Source organism: Vulpes vulpes, chromosome 2 (genome assembly GCF_048418805.1).
Source record: "Vulpes vulpes isolate BD-2025 chromosome 2, VulVul3, whole genome shotgun sequence".
In the NCBI taxonomy this organism is placed as follows: domain Eukaryota; kingdom Metazoa; phylum Chordata; class Mammalia; order Carnivora; family Canidae; genus Vulpes; species Vulpes vulpes.
In genome coordinates, this window is record NC_132781.1 from 70775236 (window position 1) to 70795301 (window position 20066).

A 20066-nucleotide genomic window follows, 5' to 3' on the forward strand; every position below is an offset into this window, starting at 1 on the left:
AAACTTACTAAATTAAATCATTAGAATGCACAAATGAAATGTACAGCTTTCAGGAATGTCACTTGGATGGTGTTGAATGGCTTGGAAATGAAGTGGGACTAGTCTGTATTTGAGCAGAGCCTGTCAAAGCCAATAGTGTTAAGGGATTTTAATCACCAAAGTAATGTATTGCCTCCATCAGTTAAAGGGCAGGATAATTCATTTATTCAGTGAAACATTTAAAATGAAGAGGAAATTAAATCTTTTCCTGTGGAATTATATAGAGGCAGAAAGCTGGGATTTCAGGGGAATTAATGGTTTTGGGAGTTATAGACTGTCAGATTTTAGAATTTGATATCTAATAGGCCGTATACTAACCCCACCCCCCCAAAAAAAATCACTCACACATACACACACACACACACAGAGGCTTAAAATATTGCATACAATTTCAGCTTTGAACTTTAGGCTAAGCACCCCTCAGGGACATGACAGTTATTTGTTCCTTTAAGTCAGGTTGCTACCTTGAGGAACAATTTGTGTGTTATATAACACTATGGTTATGTCCTTTGCCAAACTAACTTCTGTTAGTGGATCCCCTTAATAATTAGAGTCCAAAATAGAAACATTTATGAACAACAATATAAAGGTATTCCTTCTGGATTGTACTCTTGCTCATCTATAGTGTCAACCTAGGTTTTATTTCAATCTCCAAATTTAGCTATTCAATATATCTAAAAGTATATACATATAATATATATATATATATATATTATATATAAAACTATAAAACTCTATGGAGAAAACAAAAGTAATATGAAAATACAAACTAGGGAGAAAGAAGATACAGAAGATGATAAAAATCCTAAAAATCACTTTATTTTTGCTGCCCAATTCACTAAATGTAACTAAGTGAAAAATGTAAATTTTTTAAAGAAAATATAAATTAACAATCTCTTTAATTGCAGAATAATGGGGAGAAAAGACAGGTGTAATCCTATCCCACACTCCTTCTCCATCACAACATTTATACTGCCTCTTGAATATATTTGATGCCCATCACATATTTGTAAAATAAGGAAACTTTTAGTTCAAATTTTTAGTAAAAATTGCTGTCTTCCTTTCTTATTTTTCAGTTTTTATTAAAGGAACCTTTAGAAATGAGCAAATAGGAAGACTCATCTACAGACAAAAGGGATAAATAACTAAAAGGGGAAATATCAGATAATTGGCTTCCTGTGATTTTATGCCTTCTATAATCTCTTCGGAAAATTTTATGACAAGTGACACTTAATTATCTTGCATAATGAGCATTTTCTCTATAACATATGCAAAAGTATGTGTATGTGTGTGTGTGTGTATACATATATATATATATATATCAGATAATATTTGACCTCATTCTGTGAAACATCTATGCATATCTCATTAATACTTTCACCTTTTTCAGCATGTGCTCACTAATTAGAGATTCAATTAGAAAAATAAAACATTTTAAAATTAAATTATATATATTCTTTATAATGCTGAAAATGCTTTGCCTTTTAACACTGAGTTTATCCAGTATATTAGTTTGAATTTTAAAATCTCCTAAGCCTCATAAAAACTTTAATTATAGAAAAAAATAATTTTGTATATATCTAAAAATAACCACAGACAATATTTAGGAAGTTGTACTTCTATACATTAAATCTAGAATTAAAAACTGTATCTAGTCTGGAGACCATCAAATGAATAGGTTTTCTTGACATTGGTGTCAGGTTGAAGTTTTGACTATGCTACAAGTCAGATCAGATTATCTTAGGCCCCTGGTGCTCAGAAACAGAATGTCATAGTGCAGGGACAATGGCATGGTAAAGGACATTAACAGGTATATATATATTTTTAAAAGATTTTATTTATTTATTCATGAGAGACATGGAGACAGAGAGAGAGAGATTGAGAGAGAGAGAGAGGCAGAGACACAGGCACAGGGAGAAGCAGGCTCCATGCAGGGAGCCTGACCTGGGACTTGATCCTGGGACTCCAGGATATGCCCCAGGCAGAAGGCAGGCGCTTAACCATTGAGCCACCCAGGGATCCCCAGGTATATACATTTAAATAAAGATCCTTATATGTACATACTTACGTTCTTTGGAATTTAGATGACCTTTGGGATTTCATACTCTCTGGAAGTGGGCATAAATCAATGCTATCAAACCAACATTGCCTTTTTATAAGCAAATGTTTTCTAATATATGTTTTAACACCAAGAAATGAAGATCATAGATATGAAAATCTAGTTATACATAGCTGTTTAAATATATAGTGCCCAATCTGCAATTTAATTATAAATAAAAAGAAACTTATTAGGAAAAAGTCTGAGTTCAGTATGTATATTCTTAAGCACAACTACCCAAGAAGATTTCATGAAATAGGTGCTGGTCTCTATCTGTATAATCACATAAATATGAAACTACAAATGTCTGACTCACATGTAAAGCATTAAGGACTCAAATTTTATGAACAACTTGCTATTAGTAAAATGATTTTTTGGGAACAGTGGCTGATACTAGGTAATGCTGGCTAAAATTTTAAATAAATAAGTGCAATAATCCCTCAATATACAGTAATTTGTATTTCTGAAAAAATTCTCTTTGAAATTAAGCAAAAAACTATCTATGTATATATCTGCATATAAAAGCAGAATTGAATTTCTATTCAAGTAGACTTTAGTATTTTTTCATGTGTGAATGCCCTACGTGTCATTTGAAAAATCATGTGGGACAAAGGACAATAGAATATATAACACTTCTTGTCCTTTCTCACTAAAAGGCAAATAGCACGCACTTCCAATCATTATGGGGGGAAAAGAAGGCCTCAAATATGGTCTAAATGGTATAGAGAATGGATGTATGGAAAGTTAAATATGGAATGAACATTAAAGGCCATCTAGAAGAGATTAACAAGTGACTTCAAGAAGACTTGCTAAAATCAGTTTGACAAATGATATGAAAAATATCATAGGTAGGTACTGAAACCCTTAGCCATCCACAATGGCTGCTTTATGCATTTACTTTCCCTTCTTGCTCCTAAAATCATATGAGTAAGAAATACCTGTCATTTTAGTGAGAAAGGACCAGAAGTGTTATATATTCAATTGTCCTTTGTCCCACATGATTTCCAAATGACACATAGGACATTCACACACACACACCCACACACACACACAAATTATTAATTAATTAATTAATTAATTAAATTGAAGAGGGAGTTGGACATGGAATAAATAGGAAATCAAATCTTGCTAATTGCTTTTTCACCTTAAAGTTCCAAACCCACAAATGTGACAATAACAAGTGGAAAGATTTCATGGAAAACATCTGTAACTGGTCATTAGGTGAAATGCTTTAAAGGCCCACAGATCAGTGGTCAATGTCCAAAGTTAAAGACAAAAAGGCACTGACTACCCAACATTTTTAGGAGATCTGGTCAACAACTGAATGCAGACACAGCCCTCTTCTTCAATCCTGAGCAAATGATGGTGTTGGAGAACCAGCCTTAACTTTGCCACCAGCTAATATTCTATCATCTTTCTCAATCTAAGAGTAAAAAAACAAATAGAGTTAAAAAGAAAGATATTAGGTTGTGTTTCTTGCAGAAACTGTAAGCTCTTTGAGAAAAATTATTAATCTCTCTTCCCACAGGGAAAGGAGTGATGCTACTCAAAAAATCTATAACCATGTGATATTCTTAGAAAGAGACTTCTGCAAGAAAAAGGATCCTGGCATAGAATTTTCTAAGTCAGTTATCAGCTAGGCAGTAGACTATTCATAGAAGGACAAGAAAATTACTGTAGAAGCAGAAGGAGTAGGATCTATCTTCAGTATTTGGTGTATTAAGAATATGTGGATTTCTCAGAGGTTGGGGAAATGAAACAAAGTCTGGGCTACCTTGCCAGTATACCACATATAAAGACCAACCTCAAGGCAAAAGGATGACAGCAACACAGAGTTTTGGTGGACTGCTTGCTATAGGAGTTAAGAGGAGAAAGGGAAGTTGAGCTTAATGAAGGCTCACATTCCAAATCAGAAAAATTAGAGTGGGGAGATTCCCAAGCATTCTCTTAATAACTCACATATGCAACCCAACAGAGCAAATATTGGATGTCTGCCACAGAGGCATCAAGAATAAGTCTGTATTTGTTTCCTAAAGTTGTCATAATAAATGAGAGCCACAAATGAGATGGCTCAAACCAACAGTAATTTATTACCACATGGTTCTGGAGTCCAAACAACCAAAATCAAGGTGTCTGAAGTATTGGTTTCTTCTCAAAGATCTGAGGGAATCATTCCTGGTGACTGCCAGCAATTCTTGATGTTCCTTGGCTTGCAGATAGGAGACTCCAAACTCTGTCTCTATCTTCACGTGGCCTTCCTCTCTGTATGTCTCTGTTTTCTCTCTTTTTTTTTTTTCTTTCATTGGTACACTCATCTTGGATCTAAAGACTGCTACAAATGAAAGAGAATCTCATCTTGAGATCCTTCCACTAATTACATCTGCAAAGACCTTATTTCCAAATATGATCACATTCACAGATATCGGGTTAGGACTTGGATATATCTTTTTGAGACCACTATTCAACCTATTAGGTTGCCTATCCTGAGAAGCTCTATATTTAACAGAAGAGGATTTCATCATTTCCCACTTAGATAATAAGATATGTCTTGTTCCCTAAGCTTTACTCCCAATTCCTGACAAATAATATCTCAGACTTGGAAGAGAGTGGTGGAGGATGTATCCTGGAGCCAAACCACATCTTTCAGTGCTTGCACCAGGTCTTAGAACCAGAAATCTAGTCTGTTCTGAGGAGAGGAGGGGAGGGAAGAGGAGAGGAGAAGAGAGAAAAGAAGAGGAGAAGAGAGGAGGGGAGAGGAGAAGAGAGGAGAGTGAAAAGGAGAAGGGAGAAGGGGAGATTTGAATGGAGTTTGAGGTGAAGGTCTGGCTGGGTCAGTCAGTTAAGTGTCTGCCTTCCACTAAGGTCATGATCTTAGGGTCTTGGGATCCAGCCCAGCATTGGTCTCTCTGCTCAGCAGAGAATCTACTTCTCCCTCTCCCTCTGCCTTTTCCCCCTACCCCCACTTGTGACCGCCACCTCTCTTTCTCTCTCAAATAAATAAAATAATAAATAAATACGTAATGAGTTTAAGGCCCAGTTTTCTAACTAGACTGGCTTTAATAAGTGAGGATGATGACTGGAATTAGGGAATCTCTCTCAGATATTGCTTAAGGAACCAGAAGTAGAGATTTGTGAGAGCACAGTTAAAAGCAATGATAGAAGAAAAATAAAACTGCTTCATGTTTTTTAAGTAACTGAATTTAAACAGCTCAACAGACTAATCACATAAAATTTAAACATATATATTAAAATTTGAAAGAGAGTGGTCAAATTGTGAGAGGAAGGGGGAAGGGGCAGGACACTAGGAATCAGAGCACTCTGCCCAATCCTGAATTTAACCCCCACCCCCACCCCATCCAGGACCAAAATCTGGCCTGATACATTGTCATCTCTTCCTTGAATGATGTAGTTAAAAATTTATTAATATGTCCCTTCTCCTATGTCTAGTGTTACATTTTTCATGAATATATAAATACATGGTACCTTATTGAACAAGGATTTATAGTAAATCTGAGCTGAAACAATTGCACGTTTTATTTTATGGCTGGGATTTATAGAAGGTGAATAAAAAAGTGATTAGGTGAAGAGTGTAGGAAATTTATCTCAAGATTGAAAAATATAACTTAAGTCTTAGCTCATCCTTTGGATAAGTGAAAAGGGCTGAAATTAATAGTAATTGCAATATTTTTAATGGATAAAAATTTCACACCATCTAATCAGGAAAAAAATCCATTGGAATCTACATCAAATTAAATTAAACTCAATTACATTAAATCTTAATTACTTACATATTACTGTGAGCAATACCAAGAAGTCAAAAGGCACAGTTCCTGTCTTGATGGAAATTAAAAGCAAACTGGAGAGATTAGACCTGAAAAAACTGAAGAATTTAGATATAAGCATGGATAATTTATAAAGAGTATTTGCAAAACAATATTTTAGTGGAAAGAATGTTAAAGAGGGTCAGTAAAGGTGCCTTTTTTGAAGAAGTGGAATTTGAAGGAAAGGGACCTATTATAGGGAGGCATTGACAGGTGAGAGAATCATTTCTGTAGATGCAGATTCATTTTTCCAGACATCATGTTAATAAAAAACCACAGTGTTTGGAAATAAAAATTATTAAGATAAAAAATATTGGCATTATATTGGTCTCATTTTGGAATCTGACATGTTTACCAATATATTAAATTGTACATGCTATCATACTATATCTAGGGAAAAATGAATATTGACCAATTTTACAATGTTTTTATTATTGAAATAGTCTATTGAAACACTATTATGGATATGAGAGAATTTCTGTTAACAAATCTGTTATTTCAAAGACCTTTGAATATTGATGAACTGAGCTTTGAGTATTGATGAACAATTATAAAAAATATGAAAGTCAATTTTTTCAAATAAGATGAGGTATGAGTTATGGTTTTATAGATATCAATGTGTTTTTCCTATGCTAAGATTTTTTTTCATATACATTCTTATTCCCCATGTGATATTCATAACACTGCCATATTTATGCCTTTTTCCCCCTATGTATCTCATGTTCCTAGTAACTAACATTCTTGCTTCTTTGATGACCTCTTTTGTCATTTATGAGCCAATTAATACTTATAGGATCATTATCACAGGCTTGATAGAAAACTATGCCAAAAATACAATTGTAACTTATTTCTGGTTAATTGACTAAGAGTTCATGTTTATTTAACCAAATATATCTTTAAAATTATTATTGCTAAGATTTTATCAGGGGTTGATAGAAGTTTTATAGGGCCTGAAATACATATAATTTGGGGGACTCTGAGAAATAAACCTACATGCTTCAAAAAGCTGATTGTAGCATAAAAATAAAATTGAGGAGGGAAAAGTATTTGTAAAAGGTAAATGCCTAACATGTTTATACACTTTTCTGTATATTCTGAAAGATATATAAAATTAACAAAATTAAGATATACAATGCAATTTAAATTTTCTTCTAAGATTATCCTCACCCACATACCTGTATAATCAAATTATTCTTATATTCTATGAATAATAGCAGAATATACCAACCCCAAATATGCCTTCTTGGCATAAGTCTTATTTTGAGCTGACCACATTGAGAAATAGCAGACACAAGAGAAGCTCTGGAACCAAGTAGAAGTTATCCTTTTAAAAGGAAATTTACATTTATAAAGGAAATCTCCTTTTGTAGAGATGTCTTCATCTAAGTACCAAGAAGGATGACTTTTTTCAAATTTTTATTTAAATTCTAGTTACTTAACCTATAGTGTAATATTGGTTTCAGGAGCAGAATTCAGTAATTCATCACTTATATATAACGAGTGTTCAACACAAGCACCCTCTTTAATACCCATCACCCATTTAGCCCATCCCCTGCCACCTGTCCTCCATCGACTCTCATGTTCTCCTTAGGTAAGAGTCTCTTATGGTTTGTTTCCCTTTCTCTTTTTCCTGTCTTTTCCTATGTTCATGCTTTTTGTTTTTTAAATCCCACATAAGAGTAAAATCATATGGCATTTGTCTTTCTCTAAGTTATTTCACTTAACATAATATATTCTAGTTCCATCTATGTCATTGCAAATGGCAAGATTCTATTCTTTTTGATGACTGAGTAATATTCCATTGTGTATATATATCACGTCTTATTTATCCATTCATCAGTCGATGGACACGTGGGCTGTTTCCATAATTTGGCTACTGTAGATAATGCTGCTATAAACATCAGGTTGCATGCGTCCCTTTGAATCAGTGTTTCGGTATCCTTTGGGTACATAACTTGTAGTGTAATTATTGGGTCATAGGGTAGCTCTATTTTTAACTTTTTGAGGAACCTAGAAGAGAAGGATGATTTTAAATCACAAAAGAATCTTGTCATTGGAGAAGGCCTCACTTTAATCTGCAAAACAAACTTTATCCTTATTTGCTGTGCTTTTCCTGGTAACATCTCCATAATTGGCTTCCCTCCAACACAGAAACATCTTTCTTTTTTTTTTTTTTTCCTTTAGCTAAAGATGGTATTTAAGCTGAGTTCCAAGCCACCTCAGAATTATTTTTTTTTTTTAAGTTTGTGTTTGTTTACTTGAGAGACATAGAAAGAGCAAGAGCAAGGAGAAGGGGTAGAGGAAGAAGGAGAAGCAGACTCCCTACTGAGCAGGGGACCCAATGTGGGGCTACCTTGGAACCATGACTGGAGTGGAAGGCAGACACTTAACTGACTGAGCCACCCAGGCGCCTGAGTTACTCTTTTTTTGTGGATATCTCCCATGTATACGTGAGGTATACATGTTAATAAATTTGTTTTTCTCTTGTTAATCTTTTATTACAGAGATCTCAGCTAAGAACGCAGGAGGGTAAAGGTAAAATTATTTTTCCTGATCTACATCTGTATTATTTGTTTTTCTACATTAATATATCCAAATGCAATTGAATTAAAGAACAACTAGCAAAAGATCACACCTAAACACATTTCCTTTCTCCCATTCTCACTTCCATGTCCTAATATATAATAGGGTATCTAATATCAAGAGAGGCTGAAGAAAGGAGACATAATTAACGTCCTCATTTCAGTCATGTCCCCACTCCTCCAATGAATGAATGAATGAATGAATCCTATGCAACATTTAATCATGATCAAATATATTCTAGGCACACTAGGCTGTATTCCTTCAGTCCTGAATTGTTCCTCTGTGTTCCTTCAGATTTTCTTTCTCAAGCAAGATTGTCTATTGCTTAAGAGTTTGAACTGGGTCTTACGGTTTATTTGTAGTCCATTTCCTCACCTAGGGCAGGGTCTGAAACAGTAAGGACCTCAATTATTTTCACGGATTATTTTATTCAGCTATCCCTAAGTGCTCTTTAAAGGTCAAAGACCATAGAAATAGTACATTTTTGCAACTGCTTCTTGTTCTTACGTCACTCTTAGAGAACAAATGAATGTAATATTACTAAAGAGCTACTAATGGGGGGATCCCTGGGTTGCTCAGTGGTTTAGCACTGCCTTCAGCCCAGGGCGTGATCCTGGAGACCCGGGACCGAGTCCCACGTTGGGCTCCCTGCATGGAGCCTGCTTCTCCCTCTGCCTGTGTCCCTGCCTCTCTCTTTCTCTCTGTCTCTCATGAATAAATAAATAAAATCTTAAAAAAAAAAAAAGAGCTACAAATGAGAAAATGACCTTGGACTCTCCTCCAACTGTGGGCAGCCTCGAATGATGCTCTTATTCATGTTTCAGATGCAGCAAGGCTAAAATAGCACACTAAATCAGGTTGCAATAATCAGAGATCTTGTGACATGCTATCACACTTGAGCCATGTTTTTTTTTTTCAAAGATTTATTTATTTATTTTAGAGAGAGAGAGAGAGAGAGCATGAGCAGAGAGAGGGGCAGAGAGAGAGAGAGAGAGGAAGAAAGATAATTTCAAGCAGACTCCCAGATGACGGAGGATCCCAACTCGGGGTTAATCCCAGGACCCTGAGATCATGACCTGAGCTAAAATCAAGAGTTGACTGCTTAATCAACTAAGCTACCCAGGCATCTTGAGCCATATTCCATCACCATAACACATACATTGCCATGTCCTATTATTATTTTCATCCTCTTCCTTTTTTTTGCAATCCACATACCCACAAAGCATTCCTTTATTTGACCCATTCCTTTTTTAGTTCAAGACTAAAATAGTGTTGAGAGAACATAATGAAAAGAAAATTGGATTTATAAATGTAAAATCTTAGATCCAGAGTATACTCCAAGTTTGTTTTTCCCCTCTGCAATGACAAAAAACAGTGTTAAAATCAATATGCATAAATATTGGACAAACTGAACTTGCCTAATCCGGCTGTGAATTTTAGTCAGATTTAATGGGAATTCATGGCAATGACACAGCTTCCTTATAAATTATGGACTTAAAATACTGTCAACTGCACTTTTACTGAGCCTTTTAGTCATGTGTTGAGCATGCAAAGGTGAAGGATTCTATCAATTTTATTCCACTCTTCCCTTGCCCTCTACATTGCACATCTCTGAATAGATTTTTCAAATAATTTCACTGAAATCAGGATTCTTAGAGTCCCCTCTGGCAGATCTATAAATCATATACTGTAATCATGACTTCTATTCTCTGGGCCTTCTTTATTTTCTATTTAGTTTGCACATAAGATTTTGTTGTCTGCCTCTCACCTTCCATGAAATATAAAGTTATATCCTTTAGCATGGTGTTTTGATTTTTTTTCTGGATCAGCTAATTTAGCTCTTTACTTTTGTCATGACAGTAACAATAATTTATCTTGTACTCTGTCCACGACTGCTTCTGAACTTCCAATATTCCTAGTGCTATTACAGGATGCATGTTTATAACACCAGCGATCAAGAAACTTTTCTGAACCTGCTAGCTACCAAAGTAATTGCTGGGCCAAAGAATCCTACTCATGATAAATGGCCGAGTGCTTTAGAGTTGTTATCCATATAAAACAAAGAACCCTTAAGATGACCTTGTAGAGGCCTCAACTCCTGGCAAAGGAATGAGTAAAGTTAATTGCCAAAGATTCACACTTCGGAAGATAAAGGGGGCAGAGGAGACTGAACAATACAGATAACACCACAAACCTCATTTAGTCATTAGACTGAACCACAGTCTTGCAGTTTTGATGCAGGTTGGCTGGGTCTAAAGACCAGAGGGATTCTACAGGACCAGCCAAGAGAGTCCTTGGATCCACACAGGATAGAAATCCAGCACAAGCTAAGAGGAAGTTGGAGCAGAATTTTTTAAAGCCATACAGAGAATGTAGATATTGACAGAGTGTCCAGGACACTCAGAAATGAAAGGAGGGTCAGTCTCATCTTTGTTTGGGGCCTGGGGCTTTTATTGAGGATGGTAGTCTAATGCACGTGTCTTCTCAGTAATTCAGGATTGAAGGTGAGTGTTTAGGTGTCTTCCATAAGACACTTGGGTCCTGAGCCAAAGGTCTTGATGAGTCTGTGGTCTTGGAAAACGTTCATGATGATGTCACCTGGTCCCTCCTTAGATGTTACCTATTGTGCTGGAAAACTCCAAAGAAATCATTAATCTTTGAATTTACAAGGAAAGCATGCATGATCTGTTCTATAAAGCCTGTGCAAGGCAGGGGTGTAGATCCTACTTAGGATAGAAGCAGGAAAAGAAGCAAAAAGCAGTTTTTCATGGAATCTCTTCAGTTTCCCTGTCTCAGTTTTATCTCTTCTCTTTTCCTTCTTACATTGAGGCTTCTGAAATAAAATGCAGCAGGCAAAGCAAATCTGCAGGAGACAGTGGAAGGAAAAGCAACTGTTTTGAATGTCCACAAATAAGTTGAGTGTCTTTTCTTTTTAAGTCTTAACTCGATAGTGGATACATAGCTTCAGTCCTGAGATGGTGGCAGATACCTATTGTTGTGATTTTTTTTAGTCCTGAGATGGTGGCAGATACCTATTATTGTGATTTTTTTAATCACAATGAGAAAGAAATGAGAAAGTAATGAGAAAGAAATTAAAAGCAGATTTGACCTAATCCACAGAAAGGAAATGGCACCTTGTAGAATGATTTATTTGAAAGTTTATTTAAATACACAATAAATTAGAAATCTGAAGGAATAGTACTTGGAAGACTTACTTAGAAAAAGAAAGTGAGTATAAGGATTAAAATGTAGCCAAACAATCAATGAAATAAAGATGTGGAGGCCAAGAAAAATTAAGGCCATCCCACCTAAAGTTTAGCATTAGCACAAGTACAGCCATCTTAGGCCCCTGTGAATAAGAGCTGAACTTTATGGGAAAAACTGCAGAAAACTGCAGAATGTCTTCAATGTCCTCGGCAGGTAATCCCATATCAGAAAGACAACAGAGCCCACGCCCGTGGTAGAAAGTCCCATCTTAGAATTCCTCCCCCCCTTCTGGAAATCCCCTAGACCAGGCTATAAAAAACCCAGCTGTAACCCACTTCGGGGTCCAAGTCCCTGCTCTGCTGTGTCGGGTACACTTGGACCCAAGCTCGGCTTGCAAATAAACCCTACTGCGCTTGCATCGATGTTGGCTCCTTGGTGGTTTCTCGGATTTGCAATCTTGGGCACAACAAAGACAAATTCATTTCTAAATATAGCACCTTCAATTTACAAACTTAAAACTATGACTTTAGAATTTTAAACATAAAAGCACAAAATGAAATTAAAAGGATATACTTAGTATCTTAATAGTGAAATTTATGGATTACTTTAAGAATAGGATTTGGCTTCTTTTTAAATGTTTAGCCAAAAAACTTTGCACTCAGATGAGTTCCATACAACAAACAAACATCCTATCACCCCACATTATTTGAACTATTGTATTATTATAAGAACCCTCGCCGGTGGCTAAAGAACTCGTCCTTTTAGAATGTTCATATGCAACAAAATTGTTTTAAAAAAATTAATTCTTCACCATCCCGACTCCAATCAAATTCGTTGTCAATCTAGAGGATTCATGTGGTGACATTTTATGTTCCAATTTCAATCTTAGTCACAAAAGCAAGCCTTCTAATTCTGTCTCCATTTAATGATAGACAGATGATTTTGCACTCATTCGACCTTTTCCAAGCTCCCTTGTTTGATTAGCAGCCCATTCCTGTTCTCTTACAATAAAAGGTAGAATGGATTAGCCACTCAGAATTCAGAGTATTTAAGCAGTTAAAGCATAACAACAGACCACTGCTGGCATGTAATGCCGACATTAAAATTCTAATGACTCATTCCCCTGTCACAGATGAGGAAAGGAATAGAAATAGACGTAACATGGATCTGTTCTTCTGAAACTAATTATAACAGGAATTTGAGATGGTAAAGACTTCATCCATTCATGTAAATCAGTGTTTCCTTTAGCTTTGGTTTGAAGCCCTTGGAGTTTACCAAAGTTCAGACTTTCAGGGGATATAATCAGGTTATCTTAGGATTCAACATTAAAAGAGACCTTTTGAAGGTGCAAGAACAGAGAAGGACGTGAAAGCAGGAAGAAAGAGAGGTTATAAATAAAGGTAGACTCTCTTTACTGAGAGACATAATTTAAGAGAAAATTTGATATAAAAAAAAAAACACAGAAATTAGACTTTAATAAAAAAAAGTTGTAAACACTCTGTCATTGAGCCCTCTTGCTCAACTATAGACTCCAACAGATAAAACCAGAAATAGGACCACTAAACTCAGGATCTAACTAAAACCCATTGTGCTTATTCCTTATTGAACTTTCTTGAGGTATTGATGAAGACATTTTGCAATGACTAGAACATGCCAATCTCCAGGCTTGAAAAGCCCTGATAGCAAAGTAATGCCTAGAAGACCAACACCCCTGACATGTCCCCTTCCCTGCCTAGGATCCCATGCTGAACACATACTGAGCCCTCCCATGATCACACACTTCTTGCCGGCTCTCCTACATGTAACCCCTAAGCCTTTCAATATATAAAACTCTAGGTGTCCATCTTGCTGGAGGAGAGGTCAATTGTAAAAGACTTGAACTTGTCACCACTCCCAGGCACCCAAAATACATTACTCCCTTTCTCTTTTCCAAACCCTCATCTCTTAAGTTTTTGGTTTCTCTTGCGATGAGTTAATTTGGACTTTGTTCAGCAACAGTTTTGGCAAACCCAACCAGGACTATGCTTTTTGATTTGTCCAGCCCCTTCAGGATTCTCTGGGAGGGAGCTGTTGGCCATGGCAGCATGCTTGGGTTTAACCATTTATTTTCCCAAATTAGCAGCTGTGATAGACCAGTAACAACTCTATGACAAGAAATGAACATCTACACAAGATCTTTCCTTTTTTTTCTTGAGCTATCATAATATAAGCCCAGATATTATAAGCTACTTTTATCCTACACTGTAAGAAATAATAGTCAAAATAATCCAATAAATTTATTTGTTGAATTTGGGGAGATACTTTGCAATTTCCTGTCCTGTCCTGTCCTGAGTTTATAGGTGAGTTAGTAAGAGACAGTAACAAAATGACCACACAAAGAAATATAGCATTGTCATTGTAATAAGTAATGTGAAAGGTACCAAAATATGTCACTCCAAAATATGCCTCTTTTTCATATAGATTACTTGGGGGTTTTGTTTTGTTCTGTTTTTGTTTTTGTCTTCTACATATGAATCATTTTGATCCAAAGGCCATTGAGGACCACCAGCAGATGCAGGAAAAGCTCTAAAAATGGTACACGTGTTCCTTTCATAAAGGAAATTAACATTTATAAAAGAAACTTCCATTTGTAAAGGGTGTATCCCTTCCCTTGCCTTGAAGAGGACTCTTAACAGCTCTTATCAATGGAGAAGGCTAGTCTACTTAAATCTGCATAGCAGGGGCATCTGAGTGACTCAGTTAAGTATCCAACTCTTGATTTCAGCTCAGGTCATGACCCCAGGGTCTTGATCTTCGGGTCATGAGATCAAGCCCTGTGTCAAGCACCACACCTGGTGTGGAGCTTGCTTAAGATTAATTTCTGCCCTGGGGTTCCTGGGTGGCTCAGCGGTTGAGTGTCTGCCTTTGGCTCAGGTCTTGATCCCAGGGTGCTGGGATGGAGTCCCACAAAGGGCTCCCCGCAGGGAGCCCACTTCTCTTTTGCCTATGTCTCTGCCATTTTCTTTGTGTCTCTTATGAATAAATAAATACATCTTCAATTAAAAAAAAATTATTTATGCCCCTCATGACCCACTCAGGCTCTTTCTCAAAAAAAAAAAAAAAAAAAAAAAGCAAATCTGCATAACAAACCTTACTATACTTTGTTTACTATACTTTTCCTGGCCATCTTCTCCTTCTCCCGCACAAACCTAAAACCTCTTTTATTTTGTCTTAGCCTAAGATGGTATATAAGCCCAAATTCTTTTCTCTTAATTGAAATAAAGTGGATATGTGTTAACTACATTAGTTTCAGGTGTACAGTATAATAATTTGATATTTGTACATATCGCAAAATGATCACGGTAAGTTTAGTTAACATCTGTCACCACAGATAATTTTTTTTTCTTTTTTTTTTTTTTTTTTTTTTTCATTTTTTTTTTTTTATTTTTATTTATTTATGATAGTCACAGAGAGAGAGAGAGGCAGAGACACAGGCAGAGGGAGAAGCAGGCTCCATGCACCGGGAGCCTGACGTGGGATTTGATCCCGGGTCTCCAGGATCGCGCCCTGGGCCAAAGGCAGGCGCCAAACCGCTGCGCCACCCAGGGATCCCGATAATTTTTTTTTCTTATGGTGGGAACTTTAAGCTTCACTTTCTTAGCTAACTTTCAAATATATATTATTACCTATAGTCATCAGGCTATACATTACATCCCTGAGACTTACTTTATAACTGGAAGTTTGTACCTTTTCATGATCTTCACCCATTTCTCTTACCCTTACCCCCAAATCGAAATTCAAAACACCCTTTTGGATTGCTCATCACTCGGTGTTCCCATGTATACATTCACAGCATACATGTTAATAAACTTCTGTTTGTTTTTCTCTGGTTTTGGCCAATCTAATTTACAGATCCCCAGCTTGGAGAGTTCCTACATATGTATGAATATGATTAGATTTCTATTTAAAGTGCCACATTAGTACACTGTAGAGACTGAGTTGGTGGGTAGTAAGGCAAGAGGAGACGTATGGAGCCCAGTTAGAAAGCTGTTGAAGTGTTTAAGTCTGAAATAATTACAACCAGAATGAGAAGAATATAGTAAGGAAGAAAATAAATTTGAGTTTACAGGTTATGAAGCACTGAAAAGTTCACAACTACTGTCTAAAACTGAAAGGCTGTTGAATAGATTAAGAAAAGACATGGCAGCTATGAAATTTAATATACACATGATGCTGGTAAAAAGAAATAAGACAATATGCAAAACTGAGGATTATTTAATCATTCAATTATCTCTTCTACTCTCATCACTTTTAGTGAAATGGAATTTATTAATCTTCTTTGTAGATTTGAATATGAGGAGGCTAACCTTGAGAGAAATGAAGTGTCTCTCCTATGATCACTCAGGTAAAGGGTGACCCAAGGTTCCAAGGTTCCAAGGTTGAAGCCTGTCTCATGACCTCATTATTTCCTGTTTGAAATAAGTTTGCTGGTTGTTGAAGTAAACCATTAGAACATATCTCTAATCTAATAGTATATTGTCTACTTTTTGAGAATGGTTTCAAATAACATTTTCCAATGTATCTAGGATCCTATTAAGTACTACATGAAAACAAAAAGAGCTCTATAAAAAAAAAAAAAGTTGCAAAATCTTTATTGAACAGTGCTGTTTTAGATTGAATTGTGGCTCTGAATCTTTTCCTTTATTGCCTCCACATATTTTCCATGGCCCTATTATGGATATGTTTTACCATTTCCTGACTTCGGGCTTCATGAAATAACTTCCTTTGACCAAAGGCATATAAGCAGAATGAGCAGTGTGCCAGTTCTGAGCTAGATCGTAGGGGGTCACACATGTTTGTGCTTATTATCCTGAGCCTTTGCTACTGTTATGAGAGAAAGGGACATCTCTAACTACCTCTCTGACTCAAGAAGAATGAGACACTGAAACAGATCTGTCCACTCCTTCAGTCCTTATGTTACCAAGCACAACCCCAGCCACTACTACGTACAGACTACCACCTAGTCATATCCAGCCTAGACTAGCCAAGTCCCAGATGACAAAGAGATGACCAAAGTTATTTTAATCTACTGAATTTTGAAGTGATTTGGTACAGAGCATTTTTGTGATTTCTCAGAATCTTTAATATGCTGGGAGTCTTAGGATTCCTCCTTTGGAGGAGTGCTTCTCTAATCCAACATTAAGAAATGCTCTGTTAGAGGGGACCCTAGGTGGATCATTTAGTTAAGTGCCTGACTCTTGATTTCAGCTCAGGTCATGATCTCATGGTTATGAGGTAGGGACCCACCTCCAGCTCTGCACTCATCATAGAGTCAGCTTGAGTTTCTCTCTCTCTCTCTCTCTGCCTCTGCTCATGTTCTCTCAAAATAAATCAATAAAATCTGTTTTAAAAAAAAATGCAATGTTAGAATAAGAGCAATCAGAAGTAATATTTTAAAAAGAAATAATATTTTTCCCTATTTTAGTTCAGTATATGTTAGTTTTTCTGGGTAGCCAATGAACATAGTAATATATGCCATTTTATAGGATACTGAATGGAACATTTCTTATCAACTTGCAAAATTTGGCTAAATCACCAAATTGCAATAATAAGTGATATATTACTCCCACATTTAAACAGAGCTACAAACATAATCCCACAGAATTTACTAATACATGATTACATTCATCCTTGACTATTCACTACTATCGATCACTTCCCATCTCTGTTAAAAGTGACTGGAAGGTTCATAGAGGATATTACTCAGAGGAAATATATAAGAGTTAAGCATGCTGTGGCTTCTCTGTTTGCCTTCTCTGTGGGGAGACGAAGGTGTGCATCTCTACTGTTCTACCACCATCAGGAGTGGAGAGGTGCCTGAAAGAGTCATTCATAGAGATAAGAGTTATCCATAAGAAATAAAACTACCCCTCTCTCTCTCAGTATCTGGATCTTAGGCTTGCTGAGCTATAAATTTCCTAATGATATAAGTCATCAGAGAATTTTTAGGAAAAACTGACATAAGTCCCCAGGATTTGGGGATATATGTAATAAGAAATACTGGTACACACTTCTCTTGAGAAATTCAGAAAATAGAACGTCAGCCTTAATGACCAAGTAAAGGAAGTAGACAGTACAGGAAGCAGACAGTCCTGCACCTTAGTTTTTCTAGGCAGCATATGAGCATAGTAAGATATGTCATGTTTTAAAATGAGCATACTGGGACGCCTGGGTGGCTCAGCAGTTGTGCGTCTGCCTTTGGTTCAGGGTGTAATCCTGGCCCCGGGATCGAATTCCACATCGGGCTCCCCACGGAGAGCCTGCTCCTCCCTCTGTCTATGTCTCTGCCTCTTTCTGTGTGTGTGTCTCATGAATAAATAAATAAAATATTTAAAAAAATAAAAATAAGTAAAAATAAAATGAGCATAGTAAGATATGTTATATTTTAAGATGTTGAATGGAATATCTCCTATCAACTCAAAAAAATTGGCTAAATCTGGCATCCTGTTCATGCAGAAAGCATGAGTTTCCTTAGGCCACTTGATCTGGAGCTGTAGAGTAGGACACAGAATCGAGAAAAGTGTGAAAAGAGGCCAGCCAAAAAAGTATTACGTGTTATGTCTAAGTTCACATAAACTCCTATATACCTGATATGAAAAACCATATTGATAGATTACAAGTATTCAACCAATAAAATATTTCCTCTATTTCCCTGTTACATTCAAATCCTACCTTGGTAGTAACAGAAGGATGGGGAAAGAGTTGGAACAAGAGAGAAACAAAGAGTAGGTCTCATCCTTACTGCAGGTACCAGGCTATGGATCTGGTGTAAAGAGAGGGAGAGAAAAAGCTTTAAAACTTATTTAATCTCAAACTAGACTATTTTTGGAATTAGAAGGTGACTGTATACAGCTACAGGATTTGCCAGAGATATTTTCATCACGTGGGGGAAAGGAGACCTATAGAAGAAGACAGTAATAGGTAAAGAATATAAAGTAAAGCTTTCTTTCATTGCATTTTACTAATTTAAGACCATTTTTTAAAAACTAGCTTCTCAGCTTCTGGACTGTAATCTATGTCTTTGTTTAGGGTTGGGGGCTGGCCACAGTGGGTCTCACTGTGGGACTGGGCATCCTAAAAAGACCAACCATGTGGTTTAGAGAAGGGGGTCTAAGTCACATGGTATCAGCTGACCAGGTATAAGGGGTTGAATATTTCTCTTTCCCCAAAAGTCATTTCCTAATGCTTAATGTGATAATATTTGGAGATGGGGCTTTTGGGAGATAATTAGGGTTAGATGAGTTAAGGCAGGTACAGCCCTGGTCTGATGGGATTAGTACCTTTATTAGAAGAGACACCAAAGAGCTCTCTCTGTAAATACACGGCAGGATGGTGGCTACCAACAAGCCTAGAGAAGGGGCCTCAGCAAACGTACCTTACCAACAGCTTGCTCTTAGGTTTTTCAGCTTTCAGAACTATTTTTAAAAAATCAAAAGCAACTGCATGTTGTTCAAGCCACACAGTCTATTGTATTTTGTTAGGGAGGTCCAAGCACAGTAATACACCTGGAGACGGAGTTAACCACATGGCAACCGACCAGTCAAGCCTCAATAAAAACTCTGGACGTTGAAACAGGTGAACTGCCCTGGTTGTCAATACTTGGCATGGATTGTCACCATAGCAATGCCAGGGGAGTAACTCATCCAAAAGACAAGGGAAGCTTCATGTTTAGACACCTCCCAGATTGCCCTATGCATCTCTTCCTTGGGCTGCTTTTTTAAATGTATAATTTCCCTACAATCATTCATAGCTCTGAGTATACTAACTTTCAGTGAGTTCTGTATTTCTACCAAATTATTGAAGTCAATGGTTTTTGTTACTCCCCAAAGTTGCTGTTGATGTCACAAGTCTTGGTCAGAGTTAGCAGTCTGGAGGCCTGTGTCCTCAAACCTTACAGTCTGGCTAACTCTGGTAGCATTTTATACCATCTGTAAGAATTAATATCTTTTAAGTCTAATGGAATTCACATAAATCAAATCATGTTGTCTATATAATTGATCGTATTAACACATTGATAGTGCATACTTTTCCAATATATAAAACAAAATGTGATACCTGTCATTTGAGAACATTTTAGATAATAGAACAAAAAAGAAAATTAAAATCCTCAGTAATCACATCAGCCGGATATATGCAATATGAATATGTTAACATATTAGTGTATTAATGTATATATTTTGGGATTCATGGATTATAAAATATTGTTCTGCAGAAAGGTTGCAGTTACTTCCTAGGCACAGCTGGATTTGGATTTCTAGGCTCAAATAATGTCATTTTCT